The sequence below is a fragment of the Mustela nigripes genome, chromosome 12 (genome assembly GCF_022355385.1).
Source record: "Mustela nigripes isolate SB6536 chromosome 12, MUSNIG.SB6536, whole genome shotgun sequence".
Taxonomy (NCBI): Eukaryota; Metazoa; Chordata; class Mammalia; order Carnivora; family Mustelidae; genus Mustela; species Mustela nigripes.
Window position 1 is genome coordinate 89,722,584 of NC_081568.1, and position 20,503 is coordinate 89,743,086.

The window sequence follows — 20,503 nt, forward strand, 5'->3', positions numbered from 1 at the left end:
AGGCGTGGGTGGACTCAGTTTCCAGGAGGCAATCCGGATCCCTGCCGGCCCTCTGCCCCAGATGTCAGCCGGGAGACAGCTCCCTGCCCTGCTGGAACCAGACCGTTGATGGCGGGCCCCGGTGGGTGATGTATGTAGCCCCTGGAAACAGACTGAAGAGCGGCGGCAAGAAAGGAGTTGGTCTCCGCAAACCGCTCGAAGTCAAGGTGAGGGTCCCACAGAGACTGCTGAAGGACCTGGCGAGTTCCTCCTCCCGGTTCACACTCCACCCTTTGCCCCTCTTCATCTTCTGGTTGGACAATAGTTAAAGCGTCACGTACTGCCCACAGTGAAGCAGCTGGACCATGGTGGCTCCACCGAACCTTATTACTAAGGAAAAATGCAACCGTTCTGGGTGAAGAGGGGATTTTTGCTTGTTTGTTTTTAGTTTGAGAACCTAACTCATTTCACACATACACACACACACCCACACGAAATGAACCGTACTTGCCCAAAGTACTCGGTAAATAAACTGGGCATAGAATTCCCAGAGATACTTGTTCTTTCAGTACACAAAGGGATGCAAAAGTCAACAAGCAGAAAGAATGAGCTTAATATTGTCTTCTAATCTGCAGGAACTGAGAGATTAACTCTGGTTTGGTTGGTGACCAAATTTTATGATTGCTTGCACCAAACTGCTCTGTTCGACTACCTCCGAGAATGTTGCAAGACCTCTTCACTTTTGTGTGCCAAATACAGCAGGTTTTTATTCTTGAGAGACTATAGAATGTTCTCTTTGAGGAGCAAGCTGTGACATGCATAACTAGTTTAGATATCACAACAGTAACTACTGTTTACCAGGGAACAGGCTTTTGGCAAATAATCTAGTGATCAAAAATACTGTTCGTTGGGCATATGTTAATGTTTGTATGTTGTATTAGCAGCAGTTGTTTTCTTATTCATTCTTGTTTGAAAACTTGGATGATGGTTTCAGAGCTTGTGCTGCTTGGACCTAACCTGTACTTGTAGTAGCCAGAAAAAGCAGACTTGGTCACTGGATTGTGTATACCAAAAACTTCACTTGCTAGAGGGAACTATGTGAGCTCTAAAAAACTGGTTAAAATAGTAACTGCAAGAGGGGGTCAGGATGTATTTTAACATCCTTCTCTCCAGAGGCCAAGGTGTGTGTGTGTGTTTTGATTTAATTATGGATACACAACATACCCAATTACTGCCTTCCCAGTAGTTTACTCTGCTGCTTCCCTTGTTAAATGCACTGGAGACGTGAGCTGCAAAAAAGGGTGCATAAGAAAGAAGCTTCTGTAGCTCTTTGGCTATAGTCTCGACCCTGCCTTCACAGCCCAATACTACTGACCTAGTTTTCAGTTCCAGAACAGAATGCAAGTCCAGGAGTAAGAGGGGTTGCCACAGTTGAGCCCCTTCATGCAACCTGCATTGCCTTCATGAAAGATGGTATCAAGATTGGTTCAGATACTGTGCACTATATTCTGTAGTGAGGAGTCTTGTGAATTGTGAAACTGCTGATGTGTATACACTGTAAGTCACTCTGAGCCTGTTTCCTCTTTATGTGGAACGTACACTAGGTCATCTCTGGTGTTCTTTCAGCTTTAAGGTTTTGTCAGTTGGACTGGGCTTGGCCATTTTTCTAACTTATGCTTCGTAAGTGGCAGCAGAACAAGGAATTTAGTGGAAACATAGCCAATTTTCTTAAGGTCTTATTCTTTATTTGAAAAGATCCTCAATTGGATTTTATTCTTTCACAAATGCCTTTAAGAATGCCAACTTAGAATAACAAAATAAGCTCTGCTTGTGTTTATTTTTAAGAAATCTTACCCATGTAACTTGAGCCAAATTAACAAAGCTTTTAACTATTAAGGATTTGTCTTTGCATAATTCCTGTGTAGTGTATTGTGCCTCCCACCCCATCACACTAGTTATCTTGAAAAAAAGAACATTACAAAATTTTAACCGTTTTTTTTTTCCTCTTGAGAAGGTAAACCCTACTCTGTTATTTGTTTAAAAAGTTTTTTTTTTTTTTTTTTTTTTTTTTTTTTTTTGGTGGCAATGCTGGGGACCGAGTAAAAAGTATTTTTCTGTTGGTGGTACAAAGTTGCATTTCCCCTTGACTTATGTCAAAATTGTGAGTGAAAAAAAAATCATGAATGAGTAAAACCTGAATAAGATTCTATTATAAAAACCTAAACTTGACTAAAGATCTTGAGAACTTTCCTACCTGCTCAACATTTGGTGCTTATTTCTCCGCAGTAACAGTTCACATATTTGACTTAATTTGATGAAATTGGTTTCTTCCCTAAATTTTATTGTTGTTTTCTTCCTTTCATTGAAACATAATGAAAATACATTTCTTTTTTTTAAGAGTTTATTTATTTGAAAGAGTGTGCACGCGGGTGCAGGCCAAGTGGGGGGAAGGGCAGAAGGAGAGGTATAAGCATTCTCCCTGCTGAGCAAGGAGCCAGATGTGAGGCTCTATCCCAGGACCCCAAGATCACAACCTGAGCCAAAATCAGACAGTTAACTGAATGAGCCACCCAAGCGTCCTGAAAATACCTTTCTTAAAGGGCACAGTTATTGATTTAAAAAGTAACAATCAGGTCTTAACAATATTTGCAAGATCATATTGAAGAATAATAATTTCTTAAAAGCTCTTTATTGAGTATTCACTGTATACCAGGTACTGGGCTAGATGCTTCAGATCTATTATTACTAATCCTGAGACTAAACAACCCCAAATGATAATGTTCTCATACCCATTTTACAGATAAGGAATCAGAGACTTGAAAAGGAGTAGAGCAGGATTTTAAACCCATCTGGCCAAAATCCCTGCTCTTCCTTAATATCCAAAGACTTGTCAAAAAATGTTGATTTCATAAAATGAAAGTATATTTTTTAATTTTGTTAATTAACTGATTATCACAATCAAAAATTTTCCATACTTTAGAATTTCTTATTGCCCAGGTGGTGGCAGCATGTCTCAAAGAGCTAGTGTGGTGCAAAAGGTTCTCTCCAACTTTGCCAGTTGATTTGCTTCTTCATCACACATACGTGATCTCTGTCAACTAACTCCTCTGTTAGGCTTTTACTACTATTAGACCAAGCCATCATTAACTGTGTTTCCCATCCTCCCATCTGCCTCAGCTTCTGAATGGGTCCCACTCTGCCAGTTTGCTTTCAGTCTGTTTTACTTAGAAAGAACCACAAAACTACTATTTTTTAGAATATTCGTGTAGACCTATCCAGTAACACAAAGATTTTTTTTTCAAATATTATTATTTTTCACAGATTATTAAATGTAATTTAGAAGAAACATATACTGAAACAATGACCTAATGTTATAGAATATTTTTTTAAAATAGAAGGCATGCTTCTTAAACTTATGGAATACACCAATTAAGGAGGTAATGAAAAGCTTTTAGAAGAATTAGTCTCCAAATTAAGAATAAGAACATTCAGGAGGGAGCAGTGCAAGGTTAAACAATTCAGAAGGAATGCATATATAGCAGAATAACTAGTTAAACCTACTTCAGCCAAAAATTGCTTGGAACATAATTCTCATCTTTACAGGGCAGATGTTACCTCCTCACAAAAACCCCTCTCTACCCCTTAACACTTAAATTATTTTTTCATAGCACTCCAATCTGACAACTTGTTTACCAGTTTGTCTGTTTTTCCTGTTAGAGGGTGAGCCATATATGATCAGTTACCTCAGTATCTAAGAATATTGTTTTGAATAAATGATTCCAAGATAGAGCATTGCTCCCACAAATAAAACTTAGTTTTACTTTAATTTGTAGTTTGAACAAATCATGAAATAACCTAAATCTTGGGAAGTTATGAAGTTTGTATTAAAGTACTAAACAGTTATAGTATGTTTTCAGGGTAATAATGGTTGCCCCCGTCTAAAGATGAGTAGGTAAGGTGTTTGGAGAAAGGTAAAGTAATTGTGATTATCTTGTTAATGAAAGAATACTAGTTGCCTAATAATTTCCAAGTGTGTAACATAGACTATTAGTGCTAGTAGTATCTATATATAGGGATCTTTGAAAATAGGGCAAAAGTGTATATGCAGACTAGATGCTCTCTCTAGATATTTTCCAGCTTCATTATTCCCAATGCAGATTGCAGGAGAAATACTTAGACTGAACAGCAGATACGACTTGTTGATTTTTCCTTGCTGCCCAGGGCTGCTTATATACATTCAGAAACATTCAGTGTGTTTGGTTATATATTGCTGCTTTGGGTAATTTACAGAATTTTTTCATAAAGTGCTGATAATTAGGTATTTCTGTTTTTGTAACACTGAAACACTGTTTACAATTCTTTATCTTCAGAATGTACTGTACATGAACATGCAGCTAACTAATTCCTTGTGAATAGAGGACATCATTTTGGAAAGGTAGAATTTCCGGTAAATCCTGTCAAGCCTTAGGTTGCAGTCTGTGCTGTTGAAGTTGTGAGATACTAAACTTCCCTGCTGAATCTGGAAATTCAAATTAAAGGTCTGCCCCTAAAGGATGAAATTTTATTAATCATGTCAAGTTACTTTTGTTGTCTGTTCAGGAGTCTCCTAGCCATTAAATAAGAATTGTTATCCCAAGTGGGAAAACTAATCCATGTCTAAGAAACCTTCAGTGTAGGGGTGCCTGGGTGGCTCAGTGGGTTAAGCCTCTGCCTTCAGCTCAGGTCATGATCTCAAGGTCCTGGGATCGAGTCCTGCATTGGGCTCTGTGCTCAGCAGGGAGCCTGCTTCCCCTTCTCTCTCTACCTGCCTCTCTGTCTACTTGTGATCTTTGTCTGTCAAATAAATAAATAAAATCTTTTAAAAAAAAAAAAAAGAATCCTTCAGTGTAAAAATCGTATGTATTACAAAAGCACCCCCTAGCAATATCACTTTCACTGGGTAGAATTTGAATTTGATATCTTCACCTAAACAAGGTGAGTTACTTTGAGTAGTAACCATATAAAGTATTTTAACATATTTGTTCAATGATATTGTCTGGGACATTGTTCTCCATGTCATAGAGTACCCTTTATATAAAGTCCCATATAAGATACATTAGAATGTGATTCAAAAAAACTTTTGGAAACCACTTTGATAGAGTTTTGCCTCTTTGATTCGACTGTCAGGATGCTCAAGAACCAAATTTGAAGTTCGTATTTAACACCTATCCTGACCTGCATACTTGCATTTCTTTTTAAACACATTTTTCGTAGGACAGATATTTTCTATCTGTAATTATTATATATGTTAATTTAGTAAGATAAGTCCTTGGTCAAATAAGGGACAATTTGGTTGCCTGTTTATCAGGTGTTTGAAACTCAGACTTAACAGAGACCTTTGATACGTAACAAGTCGTTATTTGCTAGTAAACTTCTTTCACTGATTATAATTTTTATGTCTACTTTAAAATCTTGTATTATAACTGTATCATTTAAAACTAGGGAACATAGGAAATCATTGTATGGAATTGCATCCCAAAGTCTAATGCTAAAAGCTTTTAGTTTGTGCCTTTAATAGCCCATGGAGTATAATGTGTATACTTGGAACCTAGTTTGAAAAATAAACAAAATTTACTTGTGTCAGACTATAAATATATATGGTTTATGTTCCCTAAACCATCACTTAGAGACATATCCTACTCCCAAATTCATAAATTGCTCTTGCTGAGTTTACAGTTTATGTTTTTAGGCTTTAAGTCAGGAAGTGAAACAGTCTGAAATCTAAAAACTCCATTCAGATTCACATATGTAGTCTTGAAGTAATAAATAGTAGTGATGCGTATGTTGAGTTTCTAGAGGCTTTGAATTTGGAGTTTTACTTAATTTTTAGATTTGACCTTGATCAACTAATTTTTCATTCTTTATAATAAGCAGATAATAGTAATACCTGCTGTTACACAGAAAGTTGAACCAGTGTTCTCTTGAGATTTTTTTCATCTCTAGGTTTTAATACTCTATTGCAGGGCTATACTGTACACTTGTATTAATAGTGAATATAGGTGTGTTAGAATCTGATTTCATCTCTAGTTCTAGGTTCATATTTGTTTTTATGATGTGGAGTGAAAGAATCATCTACTATTTCTGTGCTGGGTTCCATGTCCATAAAATAGAATTAAGACTACCTGCTTTTTTCCAATACTAACTAGTTAATGAATAATTGTGTGGTCTCCTTTTTATAAAAGGTTATGTTTTATAGAATTCATCTGTAAATTGATTTTTGGGAGCTTACACAGATACCCAGGGAATTATGTTATAAATAGTGGTTATGTTCTTCATTTAGCCTGTAAATGCCTATTTGACACACAGTATGAGTGGAAAGAGTGCTTTTGCATTAAAAAATGGTAGAGTATAATTTTCAAAACTCTTAATAGTGTAGTAAAAATCAGGTGAATTTTTGATAGCTTTGTGCCACAGTAAGATCTTATACCGAGTGATGGAAAACGAATTTATCTGAATCCATTTCCCCCCAGATCTTTACATCTAGATGGCATGAGTGATTTGTCAACGCTTTCTGACCATCTTATATATATGCAGGGTAATATATCTTACCGCATATGTAGTGCAGGAATCAGTGTTTGTTGCAACTATTTCCAAGTCTGCTAACCGTTTTTTATTATAGGAAACTAAAGCTACATATGGGTCTGTAAATTATTCATATGTGTATGCAATGCATATGGAATATATTCATGTACATTAATCTGTAATATGCCCCCTCTCCCCATTTTATTGTCTGTTGAATGAAGTACAGACTCTTTAGAGGAGCCTAATGATTCTTACCAATCCAGTCCTGCTGCCAAATAAATCTTCCAACGTGATAGAGAACCATTTATTTCAGTCCTCTGCAGCTCTAAGAGATGCCATCTTAGTGTAGTGTTTGCAGTATACACTCTGGAACTAAACTACTGAATTTGAATTCCAGCTCTCCCTCTTGCTAGGATGATGAGACTACTGTGAGAATGTGCCTCACAGACCCCCACTACAAGAAGCTTAATTAATTGACCAAGGACCCCAGCTGCTGTGCTCTGAAATCCGTCACTATGTTTGTGCCAAGACTTTGTTTCTTTTGCAGCTCACTAAGCATGGCAGAGACTAGGGCCTGTTTTTGGCAGACACAAGACTTCCATGATGGCCTGCTGGAGTTCAAGGACTCCTCCATTGCCTTGCCAAGCCTTCCTTAGGCTACATGGCCATCTAGAACACTTCTACTCAACCTACCCTTCCCTCTCTTTCATTTAGGGTCAGACTTGCATCATTGTATGACAGTTCACCCAGTCTCTCGGGCTCCCTCCCTGTTTCCTCTCACAGATACTTTCCCTAATTAAAAAAAAAAAAAAAAAAAAACTTACACATTTAATTCTATCTTGGCTCTGGGATGGTAAAATTGAGATTTAGAAATGGTTCATCCATTTCTTGCTCAAAGAGGCCACCGTGATTGGTAGGTGGGGCACTCATTGCCCCTGGCATAAGCCTGCAGATTAATTATTAAAGATTTCACTAGCGTTGGCCCGGGACAATGTCCCAGTGAAGGGGAACTGTGGTAGATATACAGGCATTTGAAAAATATGGGAGGAATAACATCTACAAAGAGAATAGAGTTGACTATTACTGTTAAGTTGTATAAGTACTGTAGAATGAAAACAGAAATAGCTGTTAACAACTTAGAGCTGGAGGTCTCCTATGGTAGCCTTTATCACCTAGAAGGTCAGAGTCGGTTCAAGTACATGCTGAAGAGCTAGCCAATGTTGATGTCACAGAACTCCAGAGACTTCTGAGCTTTGAATGTTTAGTTAATGTTTAGCTCTGTTAATGTGAAGGTGGGGAAATCTAGGGTCCTAAATATGGGATGGACTCTTTTTTTTTTTTAAGATTTGTTTCATTATTTGAGAGAGAAAGAGATGGAACACGAGCAGGGAGAGGGACAGAAGGAGGGGAAGAGGGAGAGAAGCAGGCATTCCCACGGAGCCCAACACCAGGGCTCCATCCTACAACCCTGAGATCATGAACTGAGCTGAAATCAAGAGTCAGACACTCAACTGATGAGTCACCCAGGCACATCAAGGGATAGGGTCATCTTGATGGACTCTCCTGCCCCTCCCTCTGGGCTAGCAAAAGTAGCTGTTCCTTAGTAAAAACTAGCATGTTTGTTCTCCTGGAGATACTGCAGATGCCTTTTGCCCACAAGGCAGTGGCCCTTCGTCTCTACCCCCTTTCTCTTTTAATAGTTGCCAAGCGAATAACAACCAATAACCAAGACAATAACTGGGTTAAATCTCAGCAAAGTGAAAAATGTTTGAGTTGCACTGGCAGACTGGAGCAAGGAATAAAGAGGCTGAGCAAATGGGCATGCTGGAATGGATAACTTGCATAAATCCAAATGATCAATTGGAGGATTGTATTCCGTGAGATGGACTAGAATCTCATCATTCACCCAAGGCCATCAGAGAGTACTGGTGAGAGAGACTTAAGCATCACTTGGAAGTTTGGTGGTAGCTGTCCTCTGCAAGCTTGGGAGGTAAGTGAAGCAGCCACAGAGTTGGCTTATTAACATCCATGGCAATAATAAGAGCCCTGATGTAAGGGAAGCCAGGTGGTGTTGCTTAACAGCCAGAAGCTAGAAGGCCACAATTATAACTGGCAGGGTCATTCTTGCATCCAAAAGAGCTTGACCCACAAGGAGTTCTAGAATCCGCTAGTAGTGCATAGTCTCCCTGTGGGCAAAATAGATGGGCAGTCCATGAGGGTGCTGATTAACATCTATGACCCTGAAAAAGCAAAGCACAGTTTCCAGGTCTAGAACTGAGTATGTGGATGAGTCCCAAGGAAGAAGAACCCTACCACAACACAGAAAGTACATAAATACATGACATTTCTTCATAAAGGCTTAGACCATCTTAGACCATCTCTCTAATTGACTGCACTAGGGAAAGGGTAATAATATTTTGAGGACTATCAGTCATAGGATTTGAGTTAATTTTGGTATCTGGAAATTTTAAGCAACATTATAGCCTACCTGTTAAAATGAGCATCTACCAGACCAGGTGTTCTGGCTCAAGACCAGGTGTTAGTCTCACAGTGGCCTCAAGGGCATAATTAGAATTTATTTATGTGGCAGTTGGAGTAACTGCCACATTGGGTCCCTGGTCTGTGGAGTAGGGGTTATATTGGGGATTACCAAATGGAACCCTCTGAAACTGCTCACCCCAAGACAGTAAGTCAGGCATAATATTGTATTTTAGGGGAGCAATGAAGATTAGTGCCACCATTAAAGACCTAAAAGATACAGGAGTGCTGGTCCCAGTTCTCTTTCTTTAATATACCAGTCCAGCTCCTAAATAAACTGTATTATGTTACTATGTTACTATGGACTACTGCTGAGTTAACCAAGTAGTAAATCTTAGAACAGCTGCTATTCTGTGCTGCCCTCATTGCTAGAAGAGATTAGGAAGGCCTCATACCTGGTGTGTCACTAATTTGGCATTGTGGTTTTTTTCCATTCCAATTAGAAATAAGAATCAGAAACAAACACTTCACCTTCACAAAGAACAGTCAACACTATTCATTTATTTTTTTTTAAGATTTTATTTATTTATTTGACAGAGATCACAAGTAGGCAGAGAGGCAGACAGAGAGAGAGGGGGAAGCAGGCTCCCCGCTGAGCAGAGAGCCCGATGTGGGGCTCGATCGCAGGACCCTGAGATCACAACCTGAGCCGAAGGCAGAGGCTTTAACCCCCTGAGCCACCCAGGCGCCCCAACACTATTCATTTAGATGGAGTTTTTCCTCAGAGCTATGTTAACTTTCCCATCTTCAGCCATAATATAAAGATTATGGACCGCCTGATTCCCCCCTCATGACACTACACTGGTCCATTTTGTTGACAGCATCATGTGGTTGGACAGATGAGCAAGAGGTGGCTACTATGCTGAAGACCTTGGTGAGATACATGTACCCCCAAGGATAGGAGATAAACACTATGAAACTGAGAGACCAGTCACTTGAGTAAAGTTTGGAGATCTAATTGTCAGGGGAATGCAGGATATAACCATAGTGAAAGATTGTGCAGCCCCTACCACAAAGAAGTAGAACATTTTGTTGGCCTCTTTTCCTTCTGGAGACAAGACACTCCACAACAAGCAATAATGCTGGCTCCTACACCAAGAAACATAGAAGGCTGCCAACTTTGAGTGGGGCTCAGGGCCTGGGCCAGGTGGAAGCTTTGGTGCAAGCAGCCCTGACTGACACCTAGACCTTGTGATCCAGCAAACTTTAGTTTTATCAGTGGTGGGAAAAAAATGCAGTGTGGAATGTATAGCAAGTTCAGTGGGAAAATCATAATCCAGGCCCCTGGGATTCTGGAGTAAGGTCATGCCATCTGCAGCAGGTGATTGTATGGCTATTGAGAAATAGCTCCTGGCGTGTCACTGAGCCCTGTAGAGACAATACCTGGCCATGGGACAGTTAAACCTGCCCTTCCTCCAAGTCCCTACTGGAGTGAGTAACTGATTTTCTAAAACCATCATTCCATCTAATTTATTAGTTGTTGCCATTATAATAAAGTAAGTGTTTTAACCTGTTCATTTATTTTTAACAGATGGCCTCGTGGATTCTTAGTTAACAGATTAAATCCATTACTATCATTTTATTTATTTAGATGTTGTTAATTGTGCCACATTTGACCATTAAAGCCCCAGAAATACTCCCTGTATATGTCAGAAGTCTTAGATGTGTCATATACTCAATATAATTTGAGCCCTTTCTTTTTGGTACAATCAGATATTCAAGGTGCATCTTACACTTTCCCTCCCTAACCCTGAAGTCAGTCATTTCTTCAAGGAGCCCTGCTTACTTTTCATGGACAATGGAAAACAGGAACCAAGATTGGAGTGCTAGGTTTGCTCACACTACTAGTGTGTCATTGGCTGCAGTCCCTCTCAGCAGTCGACACACCTACAAATGGCTATATTCATACCTGTTAAAAACTATGATTTTAGGGTGCCCGGATGGCTCAGTGGGTTAAAAGCTCTGCCTTCGGCTCAGGTCATGCTCCCAGGGTCCTGGGATCGAGCCCCGCATCAGACTCTCTGCTCAGTGGAGAGCCTGCTTCTCCCTCTCTCTGCCTGCCTCTCTGCCCACTTGTGATCTCTGTCAAATAAATAAGTAAAATATTTTTTTAAAAACTGAGTTTATTTTGATACCTTCAATAGCAGTCTATCACTACTTTCTGTTCTTTCCCTCTTCCTTATTTGTAATTTCCTCAGTAGAAAGACTCCTGGCTGCCACTGTCTTTTTTTTTTTTTTTTCGTTATGTTGTTACCCAGAATATAGTACATCATTAGTTTTTGATGTGGTGTTCAACGATTCATTAATTGCATATATCACCCAGTGCTCATCACAACACGCACCCTCCTTAATACACATCACCCAGCTACCCCATCCCCTCACTCCCCTCCCTTCTGTAACCCTCAATTGTGCCACTGTCTTTAATATATATACTCATTTGCTCAAAGCTGAAATACAGAGGCTCCTGGGTGGCTCAGTGGATTAAGCTGCTGCCTTCAGCTCAGGTCATGATCCCAGGGTCCTGGGATCGAGCCCCGCATCGGGCTCTCTGCTCTGTGGGGAGCCTGCTTCCTCCTCTCTCTCTGCCTGCCTCTCGCTGACTTCTGATCTCTGTCTGTCAAATAAATAAATAAAATAAATCTTTAAAAAAAAAAGCTGAAATACATGGAAGGCGTTTTTAGCATTGCTAATTCATAGTATTTTGCAGGAAAAAAATACAGGATTTTAGGTGACCCATCTGTTTCCAGTCTCTTGGTTTGGCTGCTGAAAAGTCAACCCTTAAGCAAGATTAATAAATTCAAACTAAAGCCCCAAATAGTGTGTGTAGGCCAGGAGACCTGGATGGCCCACAGGGTTTTAAAGGGCCATAGAGCTTCAACAGTCCAGGGTAGTGGCTTCAAACTTCATTTCTGCTGTAACTCAACAGGTGACACAGAAATGTTTATGTTGGTTGGGCACTAGTAGCTAATCATGGCCTTATCCACCAGGTCTTAGCAGGTATAATCATGGCACTAAGAATTGGCACCTCAGCTGAAGGAAAGGAAAGATTTCCCTCTTGATGGTACATTTATCTCTTTTTAAAAGGCAAACTGCAGTGGATTGTTCTTAAGCTTTTCTGCCCACTCATAAAGCACAATTTGTCAGTGACATCATTTATAACCTTGTGTTAGCAATTACATCCTTTAAAAAAACTCCCATCCAAAAATAAATAAATAAATAAATAAATAAATAAATAAATAAATATTTAAAGGCTCACATCCGGTTTTATGACCTACTAATATTTTAACAAATATTTTTAGGAAATGATTGAAGGAAAAAGGTGTTATTAAATGCAGCACTCCTAATCTGAAGCTAGCACTTTCTATGTCAAAACTAATTGGGGAGGTGATTTTTGTAGTTGAAATATAAACTAAGAGGTTAGGATTTGAGGTAAATGTGCTGTTAACATCAGACTTCAAGTATGCCAGCCATTTGTGCTTTAACTTCAGTTTATTTTTGCTTTTACTATTTTGTGCAGTTTGGGTAAATATCATTAAACAACTTCAACTTTCCACCTTAGCATTGAATAATAAGCAGTCCAAAGATGAATGGATCCTTTTGTATTGATAGTATCCTTGAGGAAGGCTTAAATTGTGGTTATTAAGATTAGTGTTTAATGTTACGCAGTACACTGGCTTTCTCCTTTAAAATGACAGGTTAAGTTGGTTAGTCTCTTCAGCTTAACATAGTCCGTACGTTAATTTGCCTATTTTGTTTGGTATTTTGCCTTTAGATTTACTGTTGACTGCCCTTCACTAAAAAGAAATTATATGTTAAATCTTTAAAGTGCCCTGTTTTTTGTGAACTTGAATAACTGGGGAAATGTTTGGAAAAAGAAAGGGGCACTTTTAATCTTTGGAAAGCACATTGATTGACCTAATTCATAAGGTTATGTGAAAGTTGGAGTTATGCAAGCTGACTTGCTTTGACATTATTTTGTCTAAATGGCCTTAAATTGATGCGTCCTTAGATAATGAAAGAAAAAATATAAATTCATTAAAAAGTACACCTATCAGCTTACTTTTGGTTCATCTCTGTCAAAGCAAGTTCAGTTGGTTTTACAAAGAAATCAGTGATATGTATACCCCTAATGTTAAGATACTCTGGTTGAGATTCCTTTAAAGTAGGTTAATTTTTAAGTCAAGTATCATTAAACATCTGTAGTAGGCAGCTTTTAAGATGGCTCCCAATGATACCCACTTGCTGGTATCTATACCCTTGTTGTATTCCCTCTCATTTAGTTCAGCGAGATCTAATAACATACTTCTGATTAATAGAACCTGGTAAAAGTGATAGGATGTCATTTCCAAGGTTAGATTACAGAAAGATTCTGGCTTCCATCTGGCTCACCCTATCTTGCCCTCTCACGCGCTCACTTTAATGGAAGCCAGTCTGTCATGTTGTGAGCTACCCTCCGGAGAGGCAGGGGAATGGGAGAGGGCTTCTAGCCTACAGTCAATGAGGAACTGAATCCTACCATAACTGTGTGCACGCACTTGGCTGCAAGCTATTCCTCCCTCCGTCAGCCCAGCTGACATCATGAAGACAGCCTTGTGAGAACCCTTGTGCCCCACTGTGCCAGATTGCTGACCACAAGAAGCTGTGCAGTAAGTGTTGGTTGTTTCAGTTGCTAAATGTTGGGATCATTTGTTACTCAGCCAGAGGTAATTAATAAAGTGTCCTTGAAAAAATAAATCACAAAAGACCCTCAAACTCTGTGTTTTCTTGGTACAGCTTTAACTAGCATTTCCAGATATATGATTTAGCATAGTGGTTTTCAACCACTAACATTAAAATCACCTAGGGAGATTTTTAAAACTATAAGTGCCTGGGCTTCACCCCCAAAATTCAATTTGATTGGTCTGGGATGAACCCAGGCCTCAGTATTTTTAAAAGTTCCCTAGGTAATTCCAGATGAAGAATCACTGATTCAGCATAAATCAATTTAGTAAGCCCCCTCTGGGTGCCAGGTGTAGGAGCAGCAATAGTGAATGGGAAGTAGAGCTTCCTTTTCATTCATAGGTCAGAAGAGAAGATAAACATGTAAACAATAACAGCAATGTAGCAGATGCTCCAATAAAGTTATTTACAAGGTGATATAAACACAAAAGAGGAAACACCCAACACAGCCTGATAGAAAAGTTTTGAGGGAGAAAATGTTATTCTGAAGCTAAATGTAAAAGCCAGTCAGCTAGAGTAAGAACATGGAGGGATAAACGTTGCAGGCAAAGGAGTACAAGAGAAAAGGGACAAAGTTTTTCAAGAATAAGCAGGGTGGTGGTATGTTCATATTTGAGTAATAGGGCCAGAAGTATCCAGAAGGGTAGTGGGAGTGTTGACAGAACACGAAATTAGGGTTATGGAAACCAGTTAGGATGTTGACATGACCTGTAGTGGTGGCGAAGGGATGAAGAGGAGAGGGGAGGATTAATTTGCTAACTAGGGTACGTAATGTGTAAGACTGGGAAGCATGCACTGAAATGCAAAGGGAGGAGCCCGTGATGACTCCTGGGTTCTGGGTTGGCAGTTGTGTGGGTGGTAGCCTAACTTTGGCAACAGATATGGGGGAAGCAAAAGCAGAAGACAGAAGGAAATGAACAGTTCGGTGTTGGACCTAAGTTTAAAGCTTCAAAAGAAACAACTGGTTGCAGTTGGCACTAGAAATGAAAACCAAATTACCAACACTGAAAAGAAATAGAAATTTAAAAAAAGAAAAAAGAAAAAGAAAAAAACAAATTGCCATGTCCCTTGCCAAAAGAGCACATCTTGGGGATTTTACATATTTGGAAATAATCAAGAACATAGGTTCTGTCCTGTCTCCATGTGTTTTGGTACAATCAGCCCTCACTAAGACAGGAATGATCTTCAGAATAGGACTTACAGAAAGTTTCCTATTTCACTAAACCAAAGAAATCTTTAAAATTGCTCTGTGTAAACTACTTTTCACCGTCTGTGTCCACGACCTACAGTTCGCTCACAGCACACTCCTCTCCTTAGGTTCCTTTGCCCCTCTTCCCACTGAGGTTAGGAATGTCTTGGTTTGCCCAATGACAGTTTTGAGCTGACGACAGATTGTATTATGTCCTAAAGTGGAAAGGGTTTGGATGGTGACATCCCCATATCCTTACAATGATCTGATCATTTTTTCCAGTTTACTGAGAAATGATTGACATATATCACAGTGTAAGTTCAAGGCTTAGAGCAGGATGGCTAGATTTACATATTTTGTGAAATGATTACCACAAAAAGTTCAGGTAACATCCATCTTCTATAGACATAATAAAAAGAAAAGAAAGAAAGACGTTAAAAATTCTCTCCCGATGAGAACTCACAGGATTTGCTCTCAACAACTTTTTATTTGTCATATTGCAGTACTAGCTACCGTCATCATGTTGTACATAACATCCCTTGTACTCACTTATAACTGGAAGTTTGTACCTTTTGACCGCCTCCCTCCCCTTACCCTCCCCCACCCACTGCATCTAGTAAATACAAGTCTGATCTCTTTTTCCATTTTTTTTTTTTCTTTTTAGATTGCACCTACAAGTTGAGATCATACAGTATTTGTCTTTCTCTGACTGACTTATTTCACTTAGTGTATGGCTCGGATCTGCCTTCAGTTCAGGTCGTGATCTCTGGGTGCTAGGATCAATTCCCATGTTGGACTCCTAGCTCACTGGAGAGTCTACTTCTCCCTCTCCCTCTGTCTCTTCCCCCTGCTTATCTCTTTCTCTCTGTCTCAAATGAATAAATAAAATCATTTAAAAGGAAAGAAATGCCTGCTCAGGTCCTTCACCCATGTTTTAATTAGGTTATTGGATTTTCTTGCTATTGAGTTGTTTGAGGTTTTTTTATATTTTGGGTATTAACCCATCATCAAATAGATGGTTTGCAAATATTTTTTCCAATTCCATAGGTTGTCTCTTCACTTTATTAATAGTTTCTTTGCTCTTTCAGAAGCTTTTTGATTTGAGGTAGTCCCACTTGTTTATTTTTTATTTTGTTGCTTGTGCTTTAGGTGTCATATTCAAAAATTAATTATCAAATCAACGTCAAGATGCTTTACTCCCGTGTTTACTTCTAGGAGTTTCAACTAATTCCTAGCCACCCCTGCTCCGGGTCTCACATTTATGTCTTTGATTCATTTTAAGTTAATTTTTGTGAGTGGTGTATGGTAGTGGTCCAGTTTCATTCTTTTACATCTGAACATCCAATTTTCCCAGCACCATTTCTTGAAAAGACTGTCTTTTTCTCTATTGAGTATTCTTGGCTCCTTATCAAATATTAGTTGACCATATTGGTCATTTATTTTAGTTGCAACGGAGCAGTACCTCAATCTCCCTAAAGCATGAAGTTACATGCTGTTATTTTGAATCCCTGACATTGTGATATGTGCTTTCCTGTTTCAGTCTACTCATGTGTTTCATGTGTTGTGGCACTTTTTTTTTTTTTTTAGGAGTAAAGATATTTAGTTGTGCCCATTATTTGCTAGTGATAAACTGACACTTTTGAACTTTTAAAACCGTTTTCTTTCTTCTCTCATTTAGACAGCTCAAATACCCCCACAGAGAAACCACAGGGAAATACAACTGAATCTTACTGTGAAAGGAAGGGCTGCACTTTGTTTCATCTCAAGCCTGCCTTGAGGCTGGTGCAAAAAAAAAAAAAAAAAAGCTTATGTCCGCAGAACATGTATCTCTTAGGTAAATCAAACCTGTAATTCAACTTGGCTGCCTCTAAGCCATTCTGATTCCTGCCAACAAGAACATTAATGAACTTAGTATCTCCACAGGTTTATTCATGTGTAAGACCCAATTCCTTATTCCTCTTCCTTGTTCTAGCAGCTGCCTGTGCCCCATCTGATAAAGTGGAAAGCTGGACTAGATCATACAAATCCAGATGAATTTAAACCCCAGATTATTGTAGAGTGTTCTCTAATTCTTCTGTCTGGCTTTAGGATAGTGAACAAAGTTTCTAGGCTTTGGATTTAAAAAAAAAAAAAAAAGCCATACCCTAGTAATTACTGTCATGAAGAAACATTTTATGAAAGTTAGCTTATTCATCCTCTTATTCTTCCTTTTATTCTCCTTTTGAGAGTATTCCAGAACAAGCTGTGCTTTGGTCATTCTCCCCAAATGGCATGAGACTGATAAAGGAAGGGCACTAAAAAAGACATGAACCTAATTCATCAAAAATTTTTAAGATAGGAATATGAAAGAACATAGGCCATTTTATCTTTCCAAGTTTGTCTACATATTAGAATCATCTAGAGATCTTTTAAATTTCCAAAGCTCATGCCACACCTAGATCAATTAAATCATACTTTTTAGTGATGGGATACAGGCATCAATAGTGTTATGACTCCCCCAGGTGACTCCAATGTGCAGACAAGCTTGGAAATCACTGATCTAGACAAGTCTATTACTTCATAATTGCAAGAAAAAACCGCTGTGGCTTCTTCTCCCTAGACTCCTCTCCTAGCTGTTGGTGGGGGATTCTATGCTGTCCAACCAAGTTCTCTGTCAGTTTTGACAACTTTGAACTTAAGCAAGGATCTTGAATGAGGAAGGTCAATCACTGAGAAGCAACATTCAGCTAATCAGAAACCACAGATATGAAATAGTTGATTGCAACTTTTTAAGTTATTTTTGATATGTTTTTTTTTTAAGATTTTATTTATTTATTTGACAGAGAGAGATCACAAGTAGACAGAGAGGCAGCAGAGAGAGAGGAAGGGAAGCAAGCTCCCTGCTGAGCAGAGAGCCCGATGCGGAACTCAATCCCAGGACCCTGAGATCATGACCTGAGCCGAAGGCAGCGTCTTAACCCACTGAGCCACCCAGGCACCCTATTTTTGATATGTTTTAATTTTTTCCTGATAACATGAGTATTGCGTGTCAGATTTCTCTATTCCATTTCAGACAGAGCTTTTTATGCAGTTAGTTTAATGAAACTAGTCTACGTGGGTGACATTTTTGCATGCTTTGGGTAATTGTTTAAGAATTCCTTCTCTTAGTCAACTTTAAAAATGCCTAATGCATTTTCTCAATCCGTTGATTGAGAATTGTCTATTTTTGCTTTAAGAGACCCAGTTTGGCCCAAAGATAACCATTTAAAATTTTATTTTCGGTGTATACACAGCACATTACTTATTTATATAAGCAATCACTGACTGTCCAAAAACTGAGGGAAGCTTAATTTAAATACAGCAACAACTGTTTATTCATCAGTGGTGAACTGACATCCTTTATCAAAACTCAGAATCCCACAATCGTACAAAAATCACCACACTGCCCTATAAAATTTTAAAGTGATATTATAACCCAATAAAATTATGATTGTACTATATGTCTATATGTATCTTGAGAGAGATTGATTAAAGAAAATAAAATTGCAGTTGAAGCTGCTGGATGGTTGAAATTATCTGAATAAGTGTGATCTTGACTTTAATGAATTAACAAGTAAGCTTCTTGCCTTAAGTATTTAATTAATTTTAAACCATATTTGATTTGGAAAGCATTTATACTTAATTTCTGATCTAGTGTTCAATTAAAATTGTCTGTAATATTATTTGGAGTCTCTAAATCTTATTCTTGCTTTGGTTATCTTTCTGCTTGGTCACTGCTGCTGAGCAGTGGGAAGAGAAGGCATATGGCTGTGATCTTCTAATTCCTCATATGCTAGGGAGAATTCTTCAGAGAAAAAGTTTGCTTTGAAAATGCATGGTTTTTCCCCTCAACTTTTACTTCTATTTTTTTAGACAGCAGGAAAGAGAGAGAGAGAGAGGTGGGGAAGGGACAGAGGGATCCAGTACGGAGCCCAGTTCAGGACTCGATCTCACAAGCCCCAATCTCACATGATCTCCCATCCTGATATCATGACCTGAGCGGAAATCGGGAACTGGATACTTAACCGACTGAGCCACCCAGGCGCCCTCTCAGATTTTATTCTATAAGGAATCATTTGGGAGAGGTGGTAAAAATAAATAAGAACACGTTTGTCATTAAAAGCAAAAGACTGAACTGTTGCAGTTACTTTCTAAAATCACTTTTTTTTCTATAGGAAGATTTTGGATAAATCATTATCAAGGAAGCTAAGGACACCTGGGTTGTATTGAAAGCACACCAGCCATGAAATCAGAAGGCCAGAATTTGAATTCCGGTTACTCACAAATATAAGGTTATATTTTTATCCCTCCTCTGTTAAGATGCTTTCTTGATGTTTGATGTTTACATTTTGTCCTAGAGCATGTTTTCTTCTGCTCCATAGGAAGAGGTATATTCTGTACTGTCAGTTTTTATTTCATTTTAAGTGAGGACAACCATGGTATTATATAAGCCAAAGGGTAATGAATCCCAACATAATGAGATTTGGTTTTGAAATAAGTCTTAGAATTTATATTTGAAAGTGAGTGATGTTTGGGGGAACTGACTCTAATTCAGTGTCACTCCAAATAGAACCGTGGTGTTGGGGAACAGGAGTTATGGTTTATAACTCTGTTGTATCATGGTCTTATAGTATTTAGTTATATTTGGGAAATACACTTTGACCCATATTATTTTTGAGCCATATAATGGACTATAATGTAGATACTACTTAGGTAGAATAATGCAACTTCATTGTAAGATTGCTTTATAGCTCTTTTTCCTTTCCTCCTTGCAGGATTTATTCCTCATATGAGAGGAAGTATTAACTCAGAAGGAAGTAAGTAATGAACCAGCCTGAAAAGAGTTTCCCATTTTCCTTCAGTTTTTGTCTTTGCCAGGAGATAGACAAATAATTCTTTTGCCTTTAAGGCATTGATTCTGAGTATTAGATTAAATAGACAGACTGTTGGCTACATGTGACTTAAGCAGTGTGTTGGTTATTTTACCAAGCTTTGGATCACAATTTGCTTGAAGATAAACCTTTGGTAGAGATCAAGAGTGACCCGGATAGCCCTCAGCATTGTTTATACCACAACATTACTTGGTGGGATTGACTTGGAAAAAATGACGTTTAACTTCTAAGAACCCAGATCAGATTCAGGTATTCTTAAATGTAAAACTGATTTTGACCTACCCAAGAGCTACAGAATGTATCCTGATCACAGGCAGGAGAATAAAGTCGTCCTATCAATTTTTCTGTGTGCCCTTTAGGAAATCCATTCTGGAGCATAGAGGTGGGCAGTTGGTCAGCCATTTTCTTTCTTGTGTGATATATCAGAGTTTGAAAATGTCAGTCTGTTAACCAAGACTTATATTGCAATCATTGCTGAAGGAAACTTTGGGGATATCATCGTATCACCACTATTTAGATTCACATTTTTTTTTTTCCAGGCTAGATGAAAAGGTAACATAATAATCTATTACCCAACTAATTTAGCAGAATGGAGGAAAAAATAGGT

At 38.5% G+C, this 20,503-nt stretch overlaps 1 long non-coding RNA gene across 1 annotated transcript; it reads left to right on the forward strand.

Moving 5' to 3' along the window:
• Window positions 1-118: 118 nt before the first annotated feature.
• Window positions 119-19,837, forward strand: LOC132028669 (uncharacterized). The gene is made up of 3 exons (XR_009407495.1): window positions 119-206; window positions 19,180-19,296; window positions 19,780-19,837. It is a non-coding gene; the product is annotated as an uncharacterized LOC132028669 (long non-coding RNA).
• Window positions 19,838-20,503: the final 666 nt, after the last annotated feature.